This window comes from Octopus bimaculoides, chromosome 2 (genome assembly GCF_001194135.2).
Source record: "Octopus bimaculoides isolate UCB-OBI-ISO-001 chromosome 2, ASM119413v2, whole genome shotgun sequence".
Classification (NCBI taxonomy): domain Eukaryota; kingdom Metazoa; phylum Mollusca; class Cephalopoda; order Octopoda; family Octopodidae; genus Octopus; species Octopus bimaculoides.
Genome location: NC_068982.1, coordinates 150,268,031 through 150,273,823, shown reverse-complemented (window position 1 = coordinate 150,273,823; position 5,793 = coordinate 150,268,031). Strand labels below are relative to the sequence as shown.

At 35.5% G+C, this 5,793-nt stretch overlaps 1 protein-coding gene across 1 annotated transcript in view; it reads right to left on the bottom strand.

Moving 5' to 3' along the window:
• The window catches only part of LOC106872136 (uncharacterized), a 310,976-nt gene that overhangs the window by 90,522 nt on the left and 214,661 nt on the right, over nt 1-5,793 (bottom strand). The gene's annotated exons all lie outside the window — the stretch shown is intronic.

Sequence of the window (5,793 nt, the reverse complement as noted above, 5' to 3'; positions counted from 1 at the left end):
ATATATATATGTATATATATATATATATATATATATATGTGTGTGTGTTTGTCCCCCACCGTCGCTTGACAACCGATGGTGGTGTGTTTACGTCCTCGTAACTAGCGGTTCGGCAAAAGAGACCGATAGAATAAGTACTAGGCTTCCAAAGAATAAGTCCTGGGGTCGATTTGCTCGACTAAAGGCGGTGCTCCAGCATGGCCGCAGTCAAATGACTGAAACATGTAAAAGAGTAAAAAGAGAGTAAAGAGTAATCAATAAGTATATACTTGTTATCCTCAAATATATTGAAAGAAATAATATAACCTCTTCAAAACTTCAAAAGTATAGTCATAAGTTGTTCTCTGATATATTTTACGGATCTAATTTTTCTTTTTTGTAAAAGTGAAAATAGTAACATCGATGCCGAGCTAACAAAAGAGCCTAGTAGAAAGAGAAGCCTAATCTGCTTTTTCATTTTCAGAAAAGGAAGGACACATTGGATGTTGTTATCTCGGATACACTATTTGAATAAGAGGTGGTGGTCATGGCGGAAATGATTTTCATCATAGATCGGCTCAGTCAGAGTTGACTTGAGGCAAAACGATAACAGCAATGAAAACAAATATTTAATTTGATCCCGAAATCCAAAATAAAGACACATTTATACAGAACTCAACGATGAAACAATATCAGTGTAATATTTGTTGTCAACAGGCTAGCAGCATTTTAGGAGCTGGACAGATAAGATTAATTATGTTATAACAACTGACAGGTGAAACAGCAAGAATTGCATATTTTGTGGAGGTTGGGTATGCGGTGATGAGACTTGCATTAAAGAAACAAATAAATGGAGAAAAATATGTAGAATCAAAAGAAAATCCAACTAAGTATGACTCATAAACATCATTAATATTATAGATTAATTTCCATAAGGCTATGGCAGTTGCCGGAAATTAATCGAGAATATTTACATGACACTGGTTGATTATGTATGTATGTATGTATGTATGTATGTATGTATGTATGTATAATATAATACAAATATATGCAATTGCACGCGCACACACACACATTCGTATGTAGGTATTTGAGTGCATAGATTTATATTCGGACTGTTCTTACATCAAGAATAGTACCCCTACCGCAAACATAATCTCCGTAATAGTATAATTCTAACCAAAAATATCCACTAGAGTAATAAGCGAAATTAACCACCTACCTTCCAATTAACCAACATTTTAACAATATAACAATGTAACCAGCCAATTAGTCAGCAAAGAGATAATCAGCGCACAAAAGACTTTTCTTTTTTTATATCTTTCTTAGAATTCAAGCTAGTTTGATTTTACCAGAAGCTTGTAGCATAGACGTTAGTTTGTTTCCATGGATAATGGATATAAATCTTCTTCTTCTTCTTCTTCTTCTTCTTCTTCTTCTTCTTCTTCTTCTTCTTCTTCTTCTTCTTCTTCTTCTTCTTCTTCTTCTTCTTCTTCTTCTTCTTCTTCTTCTTCTTCTATTGGTCTCATCCATTGGACTATGTCCATGCTGGAGTATAGTCGTTTAATTCGACCCCCCCCCCACCGAACATATTTGACTAGTATTTATTTGTTTTCGACCTCGGAAGAACTGAATTGCCAAGTGGAGCCGAGCAGGACTTTAATTTAGAACTGAATACCACGAGGCATGTTGTCCTATGGTCTAGAGAAAGTGTCCTCCAACTTTTTAACAAAACAGTAATATCTAATAAAACACATATCTTGAAATAGCTTATGAGATATGATTCAAACGATTTTGATACTTAATGTAAAAAATTTCTTTTGCTATCCCAGAGAAGATGCCTGCAGATATAATGAATATTTTCAAGTTTCATAATCTTTACTGATGCAATTGCCAAATCAACTATTTTACTCATATTTTTATTTGCCGTTTACTTTACCATTTTAGTTTCTTGTATTTAGAATACAGTTTTTCGCTTTTATTTTTCAACAGTCCATAGAATAGTACGACTAACACATTGCTTCAGCCAGCTGTAATTCTTCCTCACAAGTGAACATTGTCAAATGAAAATAAATGCTTTAAATCAACTAGAAACTTAAAGTTATAGACCAGCAATATCTATAAACAAATACATATCTTTATGAGAATTTTATGCCACTGTTAGTGATCCTAGATGAGTAATGTCCAGCCATGACCATCTCGTCTTTTATTAAAAGAACATATAGAAAATTACATTATCAAATGTATTTTGTTATACAACGTAGTAAGGGCGTGATTTCAGGAAAGTTTAACTGCTATTTCTGCGTTTGCTATTGCTTATGCTGTTGATAGTTATCCAGAGTAATGATCTTGTTTTATGTATTATGGATAGAAAAGTCAGCCAACATCAGCCCGAGAGTGTAGCTTGGTAACATGTACAGGGCTTTCGCTAATCGTTTAAGGTGTCCATGGAGTTGGGAACAGACTCAGACGCCCACTCACCCACTCACCCACTCACCCACTTACCCTTCCCTTGACCCAGTGGAACATCGAAGATGTGATAGCTGAAGAGACAGAGGGCAACACCCTCACCCTGGGACAGAGGGCAACATCATCACTTATTTATAGCTGAGTAGACTGGAAGTAACTTGACATGAAATACTCTGCTATAAACACAGAGCGCACCACTTGGTCCTAAATTTGAACTCACAATCTTATTATCAAGAGCCGAACACAAGGCCAAGCACTTTCACCTGAACCATAGATATTCATACAACTGTGGATTCTGTAGATGTTGCTGCTGCCACAAGCTCCCAAATTGATTACAAACTAACATGTCAAGACTTGCGTTGCCATGGAAACATTGAACATTGACAGCATTAAAGATTATCCAACTCACATTCAAGCATTAATCTTTCTTTCATTCTCCCCCTCTCCCACGTCTAAAGAATACTGTCAGAATTCCAATCAAAAGACTTTAGAACTTTACAATAATTGTTTCAGTATTTCCAATCTCCTGTATTGATGATTGAATTGTTCTTTTTATTGGATCTGAATGTTCCTAGTTGGCATGATTCGGAGGTAAGAAAGACCATTGCCATCGAGTTGTCCTCGATTGTTATTTATGTTGTTATTGTTATTTAAATTGTTGATTTTGCTTTTAAGAAATGATGTCATTGATGTATTGTGTGCAGACAATATATCAATGAGACTGTAATTTATTAATACAGATCTCTTAACTCCAATGGCATATAACGAAAATCCGTTTCTAATTTAAATATGATCTCTGTAGCATTATCTGAAGTTATTGGAGTGTTGTGAGCATTCGCAAAGTTGTGTCTGTTTTTGTTGCTAATGATGCTGAAGATGTTATTGGGTTTAAAAAAAAAAAAAAAGGTAAAAACAATAAGGCAATAAACTAAAATCCTCTAATCTAGTTATATATTTATCTGAGCCATGCTCTGGTCTGCAATAAGAATGCATTATGTAAGTTTCTGGAAAACTTAAAGATCTAAGGATATGAACAGTTACAAACTATTCTTTAACCCTGTCAGTGTTACCAAAAGGTATTTTAGAGTAAGTTAAACAAACTTAGAAATATTGGGTTGTCCAGAAAGTTCGTGTCGATTTTTAAAGGAAAGAAAAAGGTCAATAAATACTTGCCATTACATTTTTAATCAACCAAATATGAACTATTTTGTTGCACAATGCATCTCCATCTTTCCTTTAACTTGAAAATACCCTCTTCCCAGAATTGAGGTGGTTTCATGGTAAATAAGTCGAAAGGTAAGCTACTATAAATCGGCACGAACTTTCCGGACAACCCAATACAATGGGTGTGTCCAAGAAGTGATATTTGTACTATGTCGGATCACCGAAACTGCTATTGAATGTCAAACAATAAGTTAACAATCAATTTTTTTTTTAGCAAGAATAGTTTCCTTTCATAAGTATAGTGAATTAGTATGGATGAAGTTGAAAGTGTTGAGGTTAGGATTTTCTCCTCCTACTAAATATTTACAATATAGTTTGACACGGCAAGAAGACAGAGAGCGACCGAGCGAGCGAGTGAGAGAGAGAGAAGGGGGGAAGGGAGATAGAGAGAAGGGTGAAAGGGAGAGAGAGAGAAGGGGGAAAGGGAGAGAGAGAAACTCCACATATGAATAAATTTTAAGAAAAATGACAAACATGTTTGATATAGGGAAAATATACTCTTCTGTTGTCTGTGAAAGCAGATCAAAGGAGGAAATGTACGTATGGAAGGCGATCGGTTTGATTGATCCTTACTGAAGGACTGTACTCATTCTCTGACAGAAAGAAAGGAAGAAGTATGAACACAGCACAAAGTATGTTTCAGAACAGAAGCAGTGTGTTTCTTTTTACTTCTTGGTTAAAAATGAAAAGATTCATCCTCTTTAGGCTTATCTACGCCCGAAGATTAGGGTAGCCGAGTTAAGTTAATGCAACTAATGTTCAGTCTATTATTGCTTGAGATTTCTCATCTGAGAGAGTGAGAGAGAGAAAGAAAAAGGAAAGAGAGAGAGAGAAGGAAGAGAGGGAGATAGAGGGAGATAAGGAGAGAAGGAGAGAGGGAGACGAAGAGCGAGGACAAAATTTACAATGAATGGAAGTATTTCTAGGGAAAAGAAATTGTGTGTGGATGATGCATGTGGGAGAATGCTGGAGAAGAACGAAGGGTTATGCCATCTGCATAAGAGTGGGCTTTACTGGAGGTGGCAGCAAGTAGATCTTCAGTATATAAGAATTAGAACGAGGGACAAAGCCGAACCCTAGGAAACACCAGAATTGATTGAATGTGGAGTCAATGAGCTCCGTCAACACATGCTGCAACAGGACGATCGGATAGGAGTCTACCGATCCAAGTGAGCACAAAAATTAGGTAGAGGTGTTAGAGCCGGTTTTTGTGCCAGGCCTACTATTCATTAGTAAGACATACCAACTATAACTAATCTTACTACTCACTTTTAACTTTAGAAAAAAATATCATACAGGCAAAATGCTTCGTAGTATTTAATTACATCTCTCTACGTTCAAATTTTCCTGGGTTCAACTTCATGTTTCGTAGATCGATAATATAAATACCTACAATATGCTAGGGATGGACTGGAACGACTATACTTCCTTCCTACACAGTTTCGCTTTGCAGCAACGCTAAACATCAATAATGAAATCAATCGTTTTGTCTCTGTTCTTTGTTACTATCTCACTCAGTCTGATAGATCGCTATCTGTCTGCCTGTCTAGATATTTATCATTATATTATTGTCCGTGTCTCTACTCTTTCTTACTTCTCTATCTGTCTGTTTGTCTCTCGCTCCTCATCTCTCCACACGCACACGCATGCACACACACACACTCATAAATATACACACATACGTATGCCTGTTTGTCTGTATGCCTGTCTATGTGTATGTATGAATGTATGTATGTTGTATCTATATTTGTGTACTAGTATTTCTTTCAATAAGTTACTTATGTATACAAACAAATATACACACATATATGCATCTATGGTTCATATATGTACACACGCATATAGACACATATATCATACGCTATCTATTAATATCTCTTCCACAACGCTATTTTCCCCTTATTTTCTATGACGCAATCTTTCCTTCTCTTTCCTCTTTGTTTCTTTGTCCTTTTAGCAATTATAATTGCCTCTCTGATATAATATATTCAACGTTATTCAAGAAATGTTCTCTGTATACATCCTGTTTTTGTTTCTGATCTATTGAATTATTTAATATGTTCCATTGACATCATTAACATAAGGCAACGAAAACTTTCTCTTTATTAATAAAATACACTC